The 15343-nt window shown below is 41.0% G+C and overlaps 2 protein-coding genes across 3 annotated transcripts in view; both read right to left on the minus strand.

Annotated features, from left to right (window-relative positions):
- LOC310721180 (craniofacial development protein 2-like) overlaps positions 1-15343 on the minus strand; it is a 437392-nt gene that overhangs the window by 269732 nt on the left and 152317 nt on the right. The gene's annotated exons all lie outside the window — the stretch shown is intronic.
- fbxw7 (F-box and WD repeat domain containing 7) overlaps positions 1-15343 on the minus strand; it is a 145779-nt gene that overhangs the window by 107948 nt on the left and 22488 nt on the right. The window contains exon 2 of the mRNA XM_083532538.1: positions 14292-14340. The gene's annotated coding sequence lies outside the window, so the exon portion shown is untranslated. The remainder of the gene's footprint in view (positions 1-14291; positions 14341-15343) is intronic.

A 15343-nucleotide genomic window follows, 5' to 3' on the forward strand; every position in this document is an offset into this window, starting at 1 on the left:
ACACCACAGAGTTGTTTAATATTTGAAATCTGATGAAATCTGATTGGCTGTCCACCACAATCACAAACATTTTCAGAATCATTTAGAAATAAATTCAGAATCAATAGATTAATATTGACACTAAGTAGCAGGAGTTTTGGTCTCATTACTGCAGATATGATTTCTCCACCTCCACCCCACCCCATCTCTTTCATGCTCTCATTTTCTCCAACTTACTGTATATCATTAGCGCAAGTCTCTGTTACTAGTTCAAAAACGATTTGGGTGTGAAATAAATTAGTTCGACACACAAAATCCTTTTAATGACAAAAAGCTGACAACCGTCTTCAAAAATAAAACATCCGAACAATGTCTCGAGGTGCAGTAAGTGCAATAATGAGCGCAATTACTGACAGACCATTGAGTAGCTGCGCTCGCTACTGGTTGCAGCTGCATTATCACCTCGAGTTTGCGGCTGCATTATCATTGAGTGTGTGTTAAAGAAAAGAAAAAAAAGAAAGAAGACAAAGAAGGAGCAAAAAGTAATAAAACAGAAGTAAAAAAAAAAAAAAAAAAAAAGATGAGGGTGGGAATGGAAAAAGAAGATTAAAACCCAAAAAAAAAGAAAATGAAAAGGGGAAGAAAAAAATAAATAAATAAATAAACAAAGACAAAAGGAAAGAACAAGTTGAAAAACTACGGGTTGAAAACGGCCTGAATGAACCTAAAAATCTAACCCCATCCGAATAAGGCATGTTTCAAATTTGGGTTGATAACTTTACATAATACTTCTAGCAAACATGTTTTATCATTTCGTTTCGAAAGAAGGTTTTGAATTACACCAGACCCTAAAGACAGAACCGAGTATCCTTGTTTCTTATCAAAGCTCAAACTAATTCCCAAGTATCCTAGTAATTTTTTTTTTCTCCGAAGGAATATGAGCCTGGGTAACTCAATGTTAAGAACTAAAATGTTCCCTTCACTTGAATTAGAACTCAAGTAGTAGAACTTGACTTGAACTGAAAACTGAGGCCCGTGTGCACAAAACCAGTTCCATGAAGATCTGCTTCACGTGGGTTGGAGTGGAAGATCACCTGCTATAGAGCTCTGACCTCAACCCTATTGAACACGTTTGGGATGAATGTGAATGCCAACTGCACTAAGGCTGAAACAACTCATAGATAATAATCAATAATGAAATTTGTTGGCAACGATTAGTTGGGCTGCTCGAGTTAGCGTGACGGTAAGATAACACCGCCGCTTGGGAAAAATGCCGGTAAGTACGGTTAACCGGCAGCAGGGAAAAAGGAGGGGAAAAAAATAAAAATTAAAAAAATTCCGTTCCCAAGTCATTCATGGTCGATGGGAGCATTTTATATGAAACGCAACAAATAAAACTGTACCTGGAAGTTATGCAAAGCGTTTTTGTAGGATGGAAGTAGCACAGTGATGCACGAGCACATGAAAAGAAACATTAGCACGGTGAGTAAAAACTGTATAATCCTCATCATGTGAAAATGGTGTAGAATCATGAATAATTAACAAACACTAAAACTAAAAGCTGCAGTAAACAATTACATTATTAGTCACGTCTGTGGTTTTTAGCTAATGATTATACATTTTGCACACCAATGCATATTTTGTATAATTAAGCGTGTTCGCTTTCTGCGTTTCTCAGCTCCATTCTCTTTTTATAGCATTTGTCTACTACAACAGTAAACACAAAGTGCAGTTTGAATAAATGCAGCGTCATAAAAAACACAAAATAATAAAAGTTACTAGCTTCATGTCCTGAATTTCTGGATATAAATTTTTGCCGCTCTCGGTGTAGCATTAAGCGTTCAGTCCTCTTCTATCCCTGTATCTCTATCAATACGTTGCGAATGCTTTCTCGTGTCCTTGAGTGTACGTTTCATTGAAGAGGATATGAATCGATCCTAGTGCTATTCAAGGATTCGGTCTCGAGCTCGGGCTCAGGAAAGAAACGTGAAACCTTTATTATAGAAAATATCGGAATCCCGAACCCCGTTTTTTCCATTAACGATATTGAAGGTGAAACGCAATACGGATCTGACAGCCAAGTCCTCACAGAGCTCAACCGACTCTATGCAAGCTTAACCTTCGCGTTCATAGGTCTTATCTGTATGAATGAATGAAGTTTGCAAAAATGCAAAAAAATCGCTAGACTGCAATTCGGGCCTCAAAATGACTTCCTTTCGAGGTGCCACTTGCCAAGAGTCCACTAAGTCTATGGCATCAAATGAGTTTGTTTGTTAGTCGTTACGAACTTTTTGTGCTCAAGCCTAGTAATTCCAATTCTGATGGCTGAGGAATCTATAGGTGTATCCCAGATCGCATAAACGTAGGGCTGCTGCTGTCGATTATTTTACCAATTGAGTATTCTAGCGATTATCCCATCGATTAATATGATAAGTACTTTTTCTTTATTAAACAGCAAAACTAAAAGAAAATAAGGCTAGTCTTTTAAAACAAATAAGCAAAGTGTTTCTCCTTTTTAGAAAAAGGACATTCTTGTGTGCAATTCCAGCAATAAAAATATCAGTGCGAACTAAACCCATTTAGTGCATTTCATTGCCGCATTACATCAAAATACAAATGCAGTGCGTTCAAAAAGTCCCTCCGCAGTGGCCCTGGTGGAGAAGGTTATGGGAATATATTCGTTTAATTAAACAATAATTCTCACTCATTTATTTATTTAATAAATCTCACAGTATCGCGATGTGGTTTCCTTGTCTCGGGAAAGCAGCTTGAAATTTCTCATGCACGTTAAAAACGTGCTCTACTCCATGCTCTACACGGCCGCTGAAAAGGAACTTTTGGGAGCACTGTATATGAATAAAAATATAAAAATCAATTTTAAATGACTAAGTTTGAAATCGCAAACTTTGGAAACTTCCTGCTGAATCTTCTCATCACCCTGTGTTGTTTTCTCCCAGTTTCTCCATTTTTCATTCTGCAGCGTTTTCTGTGTTACCTGTCCATAGCGCTTTAGAGTTTAGGGCGGTGCATCAGCAATGATGGGCCGTAGGAAAAAGCAAGTAGTTAAATGAAGAAAAAAAAAAAAAAAAAAAAAGAACGAAGCATCAAGGCAAATAATTTGTCTTGATTCATTTTTGTATTCAAATTAATCGAGTTACTCGAGGAATCGTTTCAGTCCTACATACATGTTCACCTTTTCGTAGTATAAATAGTGCGAGTAGTGTGTTAACACTAAAAATTGGCCATTCGAGTGATAAAGCAGTGTAGATTGGTGGACAAAATTGAAATGCAGAGCCGCTTAGACCTGCCTGATGGTGACGAATGGCATGAATTCAATACTATAAGCGATGCAGTTAATAAGCGGCAATGAGAAAATGAATCAAATGATATTCTAATTGTGATTTCATAAATAAGTTTAAACAATTATTTTAGTGTATTAAAAATACCGGACTTTTTAATATGCCTACTTTGTTGTTCATCAGTCCGAAATCCTATCATTAATAACCGATTTCAATAATGGATTTAATTCCGAATAAGCAGAAACAGATTCCTGCTTGCAGTATGGGGGGGGAAAAAAAAAATTCTCTTTCAAGTTTAGTTTTAAATACTAATTAGAGATTTAGAGCACAGCCCACTCATCTTCGTTCTGAACCATTAGCTGGCCCTGAATAGGGTGTCGGAATAGTGCGGCGTTAGCAACTGCACAGCGAAACCGAAATGTCAAGCCGCCATGACCTCTTCACGAGTATTATGTGAGATCCTGAGAGGCTGCGTGTTAAATGGAACATTAAACACGTCGGGCCTTCGAGAAAATGGTACGGCAGGAAAACAGCTCAGCAAGTTCATAGATTTAAAGACTTCTTCCACTTATCTTCTTTTAGTCAACTCGTCGAGCAACGAAACAGAAGCGGAAGACCGAGGAGGGGGATGAAGAGGAGAGCGTCTTTTGAAAAGAAAAAAAAAAAAAAAAAAAAAACATTTAGAACGCGATCCAAATCAAAGTGGATGCTGTGGTTGTCAAGGCAGCAAGACAGCCTTTAAATCACCTGGTTCCATTACAAAATCAATTATTGTACACTTAAATATTCTCGCAGGTCTGGCCAATGGACAAATAAAATCTGAGAGAGGGGAGGAAAAAAAAAAAAAAAAAAAACCCACCACCACTGCAAGGTCAGCCATGCTTGGTGAAATCAGAGAGCGCTTGTCAATGCGAAGCCTTTTTAAACCACAAAAGCTGGAAGTCTGAAGCCAATAAAAGCAGTCCAAATCGATAATGGTCCTAGTGCTTGGAATATTTGATATGTAGTGTAGGATAATGGATGTTAGATCGTCAGCGGTAAAACTTTAGTGTCTCCTACAGGAGTAAATGGAGCAGAATGATCGAGAACATGGATCTATAGAGCATTGAGATCAACTCATTGTTAGTAAACATTTTGTTCAAATAGCATCAACTAAATGGGATCATCATCACCAGTTAGAACGAGAGTAACCAAAACCAGAGTAGAGTCCCCCTGACCAAACCTGACAGGATTACCTTGCGCTGGGGTGGGCAGCCGATAGCCAGACGCTGCAAATGTTCTGACGTGTGGCTGCAGGACAGCAGGTCCGAGCAGCAGGTCGTGCGACCGAGCCTCTTCATGAGCGAGGAAATAAAGCTACAGCCACAGCCACACATTGACCCACTCATCAAGAGTCAAAGAGACAGGCCAAGACGGGGAGATATAATCCAAGGAGAAACGCCTAGAATTCTCCAACTTCTTTTTGGCAAGGTGGAAATTGCTCGGGAAACTTCCGAGAGTTCATGTGATCACGACGACGGATCGTTCTTTAGAAAGAGTCAAAGGTTAAATACAGAAGTAAGCCGCCATATCGGAGAGTCGAGGCCGACTCGAAAACGTATCTTTCTACATTCCTAGCAACTCTACGGCAACTTTCTAAAAGCCTCGTCAATGCCGAGACCGGATCGAGTCTTGCAGAAACCCGACGCACCTACGCATGAAGATGCACTTGTAGCAGGAAGCTGATCTCAGCCGGTAAGTGCTGCTTTCACAAATAAAGAACGAAGAAAAAAAAGCGGCACTTCCACTTTCGCCCTCCCTCCCTCCCTCCCCCTCCCTTCACTTATCTCTCAGGCACTAGCGATGCTCTCCACAGTCTCCTCTCATCTGTCTAGCATCCTCTCTCTCTCACGTCCCCAATACACACTGCTCTTCCAAGCATCTTGTCATCCGGCCTCTTCGCAAGCCCCTCCCACCTTTTTCTCCCTCTCTCTGCTTTTCTCACTTTGGTCTCTGGCCATGAGCTGGCTCCAGTGAGACACAATCAAGGATATTGCTTTTTTTCTTTCCACCGCCGCCTGCAGGAGTCTGGTGTTAATGTTGTTGGAAATGTCACGAAGATGCCTCCGAACTTTTGAAAATGATTAGTGTACCTTTTACACGCCTTGAGTTATAGGCAAGTTACACGTGTGCAGATTTGATGGTCGGGTGAAGGTTGACCATAAATTCAGTTTGGGATCTAAGCTGCTTTGTCTCAAAGCTAAAAAACAGTTGCAATAAAACATGTGGGTGAGACCCACACAACTTATGCAGAATCGATACTATTCTGAGGCGTGGAACGAACAAATTATCCTAAGTGGGGGAAAGAAATTACAAAAGTGGCATGAAATTGCTTTAGATGTGCTCAAAGTTTTGCTGAAAGAACACTCGGTTGCCAGTATGTCAGGGGAGAAAAAGAAAGAAAACAAAAAAGTAAAAAAAAAAAAAAAAGCACAAATAAGATCAAGCCAACAAGTCATTTATAGAAAAAAAAGAAAGAAAAGAAGAAGAAAAAAAACCCACTTTTAGACATCTACGTCATTGTCTTTTACGTTTACGAACTTGGTTCATACTTTCAAATCTCGCTCAATATCTCAATCACTTCTCAAAGCAGTGATCTCAGGCACTCAAAGTTGATTAGTCGCCAGTTAGGGACTCCCGGGAGCCTTGTGGGAGATATGCAAATCATTCAATTCATTAGCAAATCGCAATCAGGGCTTATATGGGGACGCTGATGAAGACTTTGCCCCATTGGGCAAGGAAAGAGGGGGGCTGCTGCTGTGTGCAATCGGCTTGCGTTTCGGGGGCCCATATCAGGCGCCACGGCTCCAGGCAACAGGCCAGTTTGCTATAAATAGGCTGCGAATAATAACCAGACAGATCACCTTGCATGATAAAGGAAAACAGCAGGACCTAATGTTCTGCTAATATGAATTTAGGCAGAGCTGTATGGGGTAAATGAGTGGTTTTGGATAGAAAACTGCTATTACTGGTACAGAGCAGAGCAAGACAAAGGTCATGTGGTGAACAGATTTGTAAATCGACCTTCTATATCTTTTAATATGTCTAAAGAAAACACCTAAAGCAGGTGCTTCCTTTTTGTTAAAAAATAAATAAATACATAAATAGATACATATATAAATAAATACATAACTCAAGGACTCCCCCAGTCGTCCATAACTCATCATTACTCTGCATTAAAGCGATTCACTTGCTAACAGGTTACGGAGCAAAGCACCAAGAAAGTGTATATTTATTGTCGTCTTTCAGCTTCTCCCATTAGGAGTCGCCACAGCGGATCATCCGTCTCCATAACCCCCGTCCTCTACATCTGCCTCTTTCACCCCAACTACCTGCATGTCTTCGCTCACCACATCCATACACCTCCTCCTTGGCCTTCCTCTTTTCCTTCTTCCTGGTGGCTCCATCCTTTGCATTCTCCTACTGATATACCCCATGTCCCTTCTCTGCACATTTCCAAACCATCTCAATCTCGCCTCCCTCACCTTGTCTCCAAAACGTCCTACATGCGCTGTCCCTCTAATAAACTCATTTCTAATCCTGTCCATCCTCATCACTCCCAATAAAAACCTCAACATCTTCAGCTCTGCCACCTCCAGCTCCACCTCCTGTCTTTTACTCAATGTCACTGTCTCTAATCCATACAACATCGCAGGTCTCACCACAGTCCTATAAACTTTCCCTTTCACTCTCGCAGATACTCTACTATCACAAATCACTCCTGCTATCACTCTTCTCCACCCACTCCACCCTGCCTGCACTCTTTTCTTCACTTCTCTAACACACTCTCCATTACTTTGCACTGTTGACCCCCAGGTACCTGAACTTCTCCACCTTCTGCACCTCTTCTCCCTGCAACCGCACCACTCCACTGCCCTCCCTCTCATTCACACACACACACACACACTGTCTTACTCCTACTGACTTTCATTCCCCTTCTCTCCAGCATGTACCTCCACCTCTCCAGGCTCTTCTCAACCTGTTCCCTACTCTCACCACAAATCACAATATCATCCACAAACATTATAGTCCATTAGGACTCCCATTCAGAGACAACTCCTCTTTCTCCACACTGTCCTACACTTTCTCTAAATCCACAAACACAATGCAACTCCCTTTGACCTTCTCTATACTTCTCCATTAACATTCTCAAAGCAAATAATGCTTCTGTGCTGCTCTTCCTAGGCATGAAACCATACTGTTGCTCACAGATGGTCACCTCCTCTCTCAGCCTGACTTCCACTACTCTTTCCCATAACTTCATGGTGTGACTGATCAACTCTATTCCCCTGTAGTTACTGCAGGTCTGCACATCTCCCTTATTCTTAAAGTTTGGTACCAGCACACTCCTTCTCCATTCCTCTCACCTTCCAGAATCTTGTTGAAAAAGTGCATTATTATTCTAGTTATGATTATTATCGCAATCAAATTTAGTATATGTCACTGTAAATAAGCTGATAAACCCCAAAGAGCATTTCACACAGTCTTTAAAGGGAAAAGGCCAGAAAATGTTATATTTTTGTAATTGAAGTTGTTAGAAAAGTGTGCGACCACAGAATTAAACAAAAGTATTTCGCGATATGCCGCTACATAAGGACGATTTAGCAAAATTTTTTTTGCCTTTCTTCACAGCCATGCTCTATCAGTCACCAATGTGAGTAAAACTGCAGAGGTCAACCGACAGACAGAGGTCGACTGGCTGAACAATTTTTGGCATATTTTAATTAATGGCCATCGGCAGGTTGTTCTGAAATTAGGCTAATTAGGGGCCAGGCATGTACGTTCTGTGATTGCATAAGAGAATCAAACCCGACCATACCAGCAGGTAGCAGTAGTTTGTATTCAGCACCCAAACAGGGAAACAGGAAGAGCTGAAACTGTAAATATATTAATCAAGCATCTACAACCTGTCGCAATCATTATTAACCGCTTCATTTAGCTTTTTTCAATCACGTTGCAAGAATGACACGTGTGTGTGTTTCCCCGTTACTCAGTCATCGTTTGCTTCCGTTTTTTTAAGCGTTTGTTAAACTGAATAACCGATCGTTTCTCTTCCTCGCCGACGAGCTCCGCCTCCAATTTAACATGCAGAAACAGCGGGGGAAGAGAAAACAAAACAGCTGACGTCGTCTGACAGAAGCCAACTGTGCGTAATGCAGCGGAAAAACGAAGGAAAACCGACGCTCAAAAACCCCCCGACGTTCCGATCGTCGGCTTGGTGCGAGGGGCTTTAAGTTCTTATCCTTCGTTCTTAATTTAGTTTCATATATTTCATTCGTTAAAAATGTTTCTACTTTTGAAGAGAGAATGAGAAGAACATTTGGACAAAGAATACAAGTATCTCGTTGGAACTGTATTGTTAGCGAGTCTGCAACCAGTTTGTTACAGGTAGGTACGTTCAATTAATGCTTAAGATATTATCTGTATCTCGTATTAACTAATTACTAAAAATAATAATAAACTCCCATTAAATTGGCCACCGGCTGCCATTTCTAAATATGGTTGACCAGAAGAAAAAAAAAAACATTGTTCTCGATATATATTTCTATAAAAAATATATTAATTAGGGGTAGCAAAACCTTTTTCCAAAAATAAACACCCCCTTTAACGTGGCTTGTTTTTTTTAAATGCGGTTTCCATACAGTGTAAATAAAACCCGTCATGCTTCGAGGTTCAATCAGACCAATCGTATAGATAAGCTAAGTCTCTGTTACTTCATTAGAGTCTTTACTTTCCCGCTGGGCTGGTAAATTAAATTATTTGTTGTATATTCGACTAGCAGCTCATTTAACATCAAATGTTCAAAAGTAGTCTGTCAGGAAAGAGCAAAACGTGTCCCCATTAGTAAATTCTACACTCCATAACCACTGTAATGCCACAGAATCATCCCCAATTTCTCCCAGGAGAGTTTAGAGTCCCTCTCGATAGGTGAATCCTGCCTACTCAGTATGCAGCCAGTGGGTTTTGCTCAGTCGAGCGTCGCACAGGACACGCGCTGTAGCACAAAATCCAGACTCACGGAATCAACTGCAGTTAGCGCCGCTCAAGGTGAGGACCGAGATAGAGGAGAAGAATAATGAGTGGGATAGTGTTGGTTTGCGCAAAAAAAAAAAGGGGGGGGGGGGGCAAGGGGGCGGCTAAAAAGATTCAGAAAGAAAGGCTTCCTGGGGTGAACACTAATGCAGCTAATTATTAACACAGTGCAAAACATCAGCAGGCTAAAGTGAATGCAAAAGCAAAATGGTCGTTCCTTTTTTTTCATTTATCTATTTATTTTCTGGACACTCGTCATCTGGATATTGTTGAACGCATAAAACGACAACAAAGTGTCAAAAGTTTGTGGACACCTGCCCATAAGATTGATTGTGCCCTTTTTGAACTTCCTGTTCCACATTCGGTCCCTGTTTGCGGTTCTTCTGGGGAGATGTTCCACTAGATTTTAGCTCATTCATCCACAAGAGTGTTAATAAAGTCAGGTAGGTGAGGCGAGGAGGCCTAGGGTGCAGTAAGTGTTCCTATTCATCCTAAAGACATTCAATAGGCTTGAGATCGGAGCTAAATAGCAGGAGGTCTTCCACTTCCAATCTTCATGGAGATTTGTTCTTAGAGTTGTTGTCATGCTAAAACAGTTTTGGGTCTTCTAGAAGAAGTGTAGGAAAATTGAGTGCTGCTGCATCAGACATCCTAAATAATTGTCTACCTCTGGTTTTGTGGTAACAGTTTGGGGAAGAGCCACATATGGCTGGAAAAGTCGAGTGTCAATACATTTTGGCCATACCGTGGCCTACAAATCATGCTGTTCAAGGTCAATGGTCATTTGCCTCAAAGTTGAAGTTCATGCATGCAAGCAGTCTCAGTTTCTGTGGTTTTTGTAAGTTCCTTTTGACAGAAGGAATGAGAGACGGGGTGAAAGGCTGAGGCGTTCATTATTTATGAATATTGCTTTCCACAGTGTCAGCACCATGCCTTTCTATCGATCGGCAAGGATAAGTGTTTGCGAGAGAGACAGAGAAAAAGAGAGGCTTTTAAAAAGCGTTCAGCATAGTCACGCTGAAAAGCTACAACAAAACTCTATATCGAGGGCCATCAGTATAAAGGATTCTTGTTCGCAGTCATCAGGCACATGACACAGAGATTTAGGATGATTGTAACTAAAGGTTAGCTGATCTTGGATTTTACTGATACTGATAGTCAGGTTGGATCATACCGGTAGCCGATTAATCAACCGATTAAATTAGTTAAATTACAAAAACAGTGGCCGATTAAACAGATTCAAATGAATACTGAATAAAAAACCTGAAACAAAAAACAAACTGAACTTTACTACAAAAAAAAAAAACAGTACTAAATCATGAACATGAAATAAATATGAATATATAATTCTAAAAATAATAAATAAAAAGCGCTCACCGCAGGAGTATAAACAAACAGCAGTTGGCATCAGTGATTCGCCTCTAGAAGGTGCTTTCGTAATGACAGCAGACCGTTTCATCCGCTCATTGAATGGACACCACCCTGAAAAACTATGGGTATAAATTTTGCCCGATAAACAATTGTTCCAGCTGGAAACTACCAGTGCAGATTAAATCGGCAAAACCGATGAATCGGTCGGCCTCTAAATCTCACCGCTGTTATTAATGCTATTATGGTTAAAAAATCTTTAAACAAGGCAAAGATCAGAATAGTCTAAAGATGCGGTTTGGGAAACGACAAGGCAAGTTGGCAAGACTTATTGCTCAAAAAATTCTTATTCAGCCCTATGTTTCTTTCAAAAAATTACTTGTCTAAGTATGAAAATATTCAACAATAAACAAAGCAAGGGTCAGAATTTAAAACGAGCTAAGCAGTCAGGAAAACGAGGCAGGTTGGCAAGACTTCGCGATGACACAGGATTTTATTTGCGTCTATATTTAAGACATTGAATCGCTCTGCCTACACAGCCAACGAGAGACTTTTATCCAGAAATCTCCATTTCGTTGAAAACGGTGTACCATTTTGAACTTTTACCAGCTCTTCATCCATTACATACATACACTGATCAGGCAGAACATTATGACATTAGAACATTATGACTGGTAGGGTGAATAACACTGATTATCTTTTCATCATGACACCTGTTAGTGAGTGAGATATATTAGACAGCAAGTGACCATTTTATCCTTAATTAACTGATGTGTTAGAAGCAGGAAAAATGGGCGAGCGTAAGGATTTAAACGAGTTTGACATATTGTGATGTCTAGACAACTGGGTCAGAGCATCTACAAAACTGCAGCTCTTGTGGGATGTTCCTGGTCTGCAGTGGTCAGTATCTATAAAAAGTGCTCCAGAACAGTGGTGAACCAGCGACAGGGTCGTAGGCGGCCGATGGCTCCTACGACCCTGTTAATGCTCGATGGCTCAGAAGTGTTTTGGCAGCAAAAGGGGGACCAACACAATATTAGGCAGGTGGTCATAATGTGTATGCCTGATTGGTGTATATGGTGTAAACAGGAAGTATACCCTGATGAGCATGCAGTTATTATTCACGAAGTGTTGATCTCCACTGGTGGGAGCAGAGTAAAGTGAGAGTCAGGATGTTGCCCCAATGTAACGCATGCTAACACACCATTAATCCAGCGTTCTTCAAGACTGTGAACACGTTCTTTCAACAACGGTGCGGCCGAAGGAAACACCACTGACTAAACGACACAGTCAACAAAAGCAGAACACCACACAGCTAGAGCACGAGTGATAGAAGACCATAAAACGTGGCCTAAAGCTTTGATGTACATGATGAGTACAAAAATATGAACCTTTTAGTGTTACATGGGAAAAAAAAATCTAACACGAGAATAGAGACTGTGCATTTTGTTCACATACGATTCTTCTTCTTCTTTCGGCTTCTCCGATTATGGGTGGCCACAGCGGATCATCTGTCTCCATACTCCCCTGTCCTCTACATTTGCCTCTTTCAAACAAACTACCTGCATTGTCTTCCCTCACCACCTCCATAAACCTCCTCCTTGGTCCTCTTCTTTTCCTCCTTCCTGGTGGCTCCATCCTCAGCATTCTCCTACTGATATACCCCATGTCCCTCCTCTGCACATGTTCAAACCATCTCACCTCCCTAACCTTGTCTCCAAAATGTCCTACATGCGCTTTCCCACTAATAAACTCATTTCTAATCCTGTCCATCTTTATCACTTCCAATGAAAACCTCATGTCAATGTCTCTAAACCATACAACATCGCAGGTCTCACCACAGTCCTATAAACTTTCCCTTTCACTTTTGCAGCTACCCTTCTATCACAAATCACTCCTGCTATCACTCTTCTTCACCCACACCACCCTGCCTGCACTCTTTTCTTCACTTCTCTAACACACTCTCCATTACTTTGCACTGTTGACCCCAGGTACCTGAACTCCTCCACCTCTTCTCCCAGCAACCGCACCACTCCACTGCCCTCCCTCTCATTGACACACACGTACTTTGTCTTACTCATACTGACTTTCATTCCCCTTCTCTCCAGCATGTACCTCCACCGCTCCAGGCTCTTCTCAACCTGTTCCCTACTCTCACCACAAATCACAATATCATCCACAAACATCCTAGTCCATGAAGACTCCAGTCTGACCTCACCTCACCACTGCAAACAGGAAAGGGCTCAGAGCCGATCCTTGATGCAGTCCCACCTCCACCTTAAGTTCAATTCATTTTAATTTGTATAGCACTTTTAACAATAAACAACGTTCACACACGATTAAACCCTGCAAATACATTTAACACGTTTTGGATTAAACATCATTAAGGTCTCAGTTGAAGGTGTACTGAGGTGATTCTCAAAAGACAAACCTGACATGACTTCCTACTTCATACAGAAAGTATGTTTTTATGCCAGGTCATGACACTGACCTGCTTCTGACCTGCATAATGGAGAAAGAGACAGTATATACGGATGTGCGACGCAAAAATACATATCGTGTTACAATGCTTTTAGACTTTTGAACAATATGAAGGTCCAGAGGTAAATAAGATACAAGACAGACAGGTCAGAATTCAGACAGTCAGACGGACAAGCAGGTCCATAGACTGACAGGCATACAGATTAATAGATAGTCATGCAGGTAAAGAGATCTATAGAAAAACAGATCTAGAGACAGACATGCAGACAGACAAGAAGCAGCCTGAGCAGATGTGCATGCAGACATGAATTGATAGACAGGCAGACAGACAGCTGTACAGACAGATCGATCAATCATCCAATGGACAGAAAACATCTACAGTCAAACAATAAGCAGAAACAGATAGAACACTGTATGGTCAGCCAGACAAATAGACTAAAAGGATGTAAATAAATTAAATGAAAATTATTCATGAATAATTGTAAAATTCAGTTACATAATCTGAATACGTGAGCAGAGTGTGATGTATACAGTATTAAACGCTACACACTTTAAAGAGAGAAACACTAAGCGCTAATGTGTGTCCTGTAATTTTCACAACACTACCCTCTAGTGACACTCTACAGTAGTGACAAAAAAAGACTAATCAGCTCTCTGTTCCCCGTAGCTGAGAGGCTCTGAGAGAGAGAGAGAGAGAGAGAGAGAGTGCGTGTGTTTACCTCGGTATCACATTGCACTTCCTGTTTACACACACTACCTCCAAAACCTTGAACGGACAAAAGGCGAGGATAAACACCAGGTTAAGAAATCACCGAATGAGCTTCAAGTGGGTGCAAAGAAGCTGCGCAAGGCCACAGCAGCACTTACACACTCAGCTAGACGCTTGTTGATGATAAAATATTCTTCACCCCTCTCTCTTTCTCTCTCGCGCTCTTTAAAAATTCATCAATGACAGCACCTCCGCCCATGCTATCTGTTTACACTTAATTCAGCAAATTGTGACGTGCCATGCATTATTCAGGCCACCTTCAACTCCATACACACGAGGTGTAAAGAAGTGCAACATGTATGGTGTGTGAATGAAGAACTTACGATTCCAGTGTCAGGCCACGGTGAGAGCCTCACTGCTCAACCCTCAGACCTGCAAGCAAGACAAGGACAAAGATTTGTTAGAGGTCAGAGATCAGACGCTTTGACACGAAAACCTGCACACTCTAAAGAGAGAAGGTGCAGGAAGGACAGGAAGTCATCATAAACATCTCTAGTTTCACATCCTGTTTAGGTGCAAAAATGACACGAAGTTGAAAAGCTTCATAAATCCGTAAATAGAGAGTAGGCTTTTACAGGGCCACACCTACGCCATGCTGATGGAGCTGGTCATGTGTTTATGATTAGTGACGCGAGTGTGTGCTTTAGGGCACGTTGATGCAGGGACGTGTGTGAAGCTTGCAGGTAAAAAGGTGTGTGTGTGTGTGTGTGTGTGTGTGAGTGAGAGCGTGAGTGAGAGAGAGAGAAATGTTCTGACGTCAGCTCCGGAGCAGATGCTAATATTTATACAACAGAGAGGATGAGTGAGAGAGCGCGAGCAACAAGACGGAGTGCGCAACATGAGAGAGAGATTATACGAGAGCGACGTCAGGGAAAAGAGAAATTGACAGAAAGACTCCAAATGGCAGAGTAAGATAGAAAAATGAGAAGGACAGAACAAGAGAGATCATCATGACAGAGTAAGAAAGAAAGTGAGAGAGAGAGAAAAAGACTAAAAATAATGAAAGAGTCAAAAACTAAATGAAACATTGAGAGGAAAAAGAGAAAAGAAAAGAAGAAAGAACAACAGACAAAACAAGACAGAAACGGACACACAGACAGGATAGAAAACAATAGAAAACCAAAGAGAGACAGTGAGTGAGAGAAACAAAAATGTTTTATTTTTATTTATTTATATATACACACACACACACACACACACACACACACACACACACACACACACACACACACACACACACACACACACACACACACACACACACACACACACACACTACAGACCAAAAGTTTGGACACACCTTCTCATTCAAATAGTTTTCTTTATTTTCATGACTATGAAAATTGTAGAGTCACACTGAAGGCATCAAGAGCTA

This window comes from Silurus aristotelis (assembly GCF_946808225.1).
Source record: "Silurus aristotelis genome assembly, chromosome: 27".
Classification (NCBI taxonomy): domain Eukaryota; kingdom Metazoa; phylum Chordata; class Actinopteri; order Siluriformes; family Siluridae; genus Silurus; species Silurus aristotelis.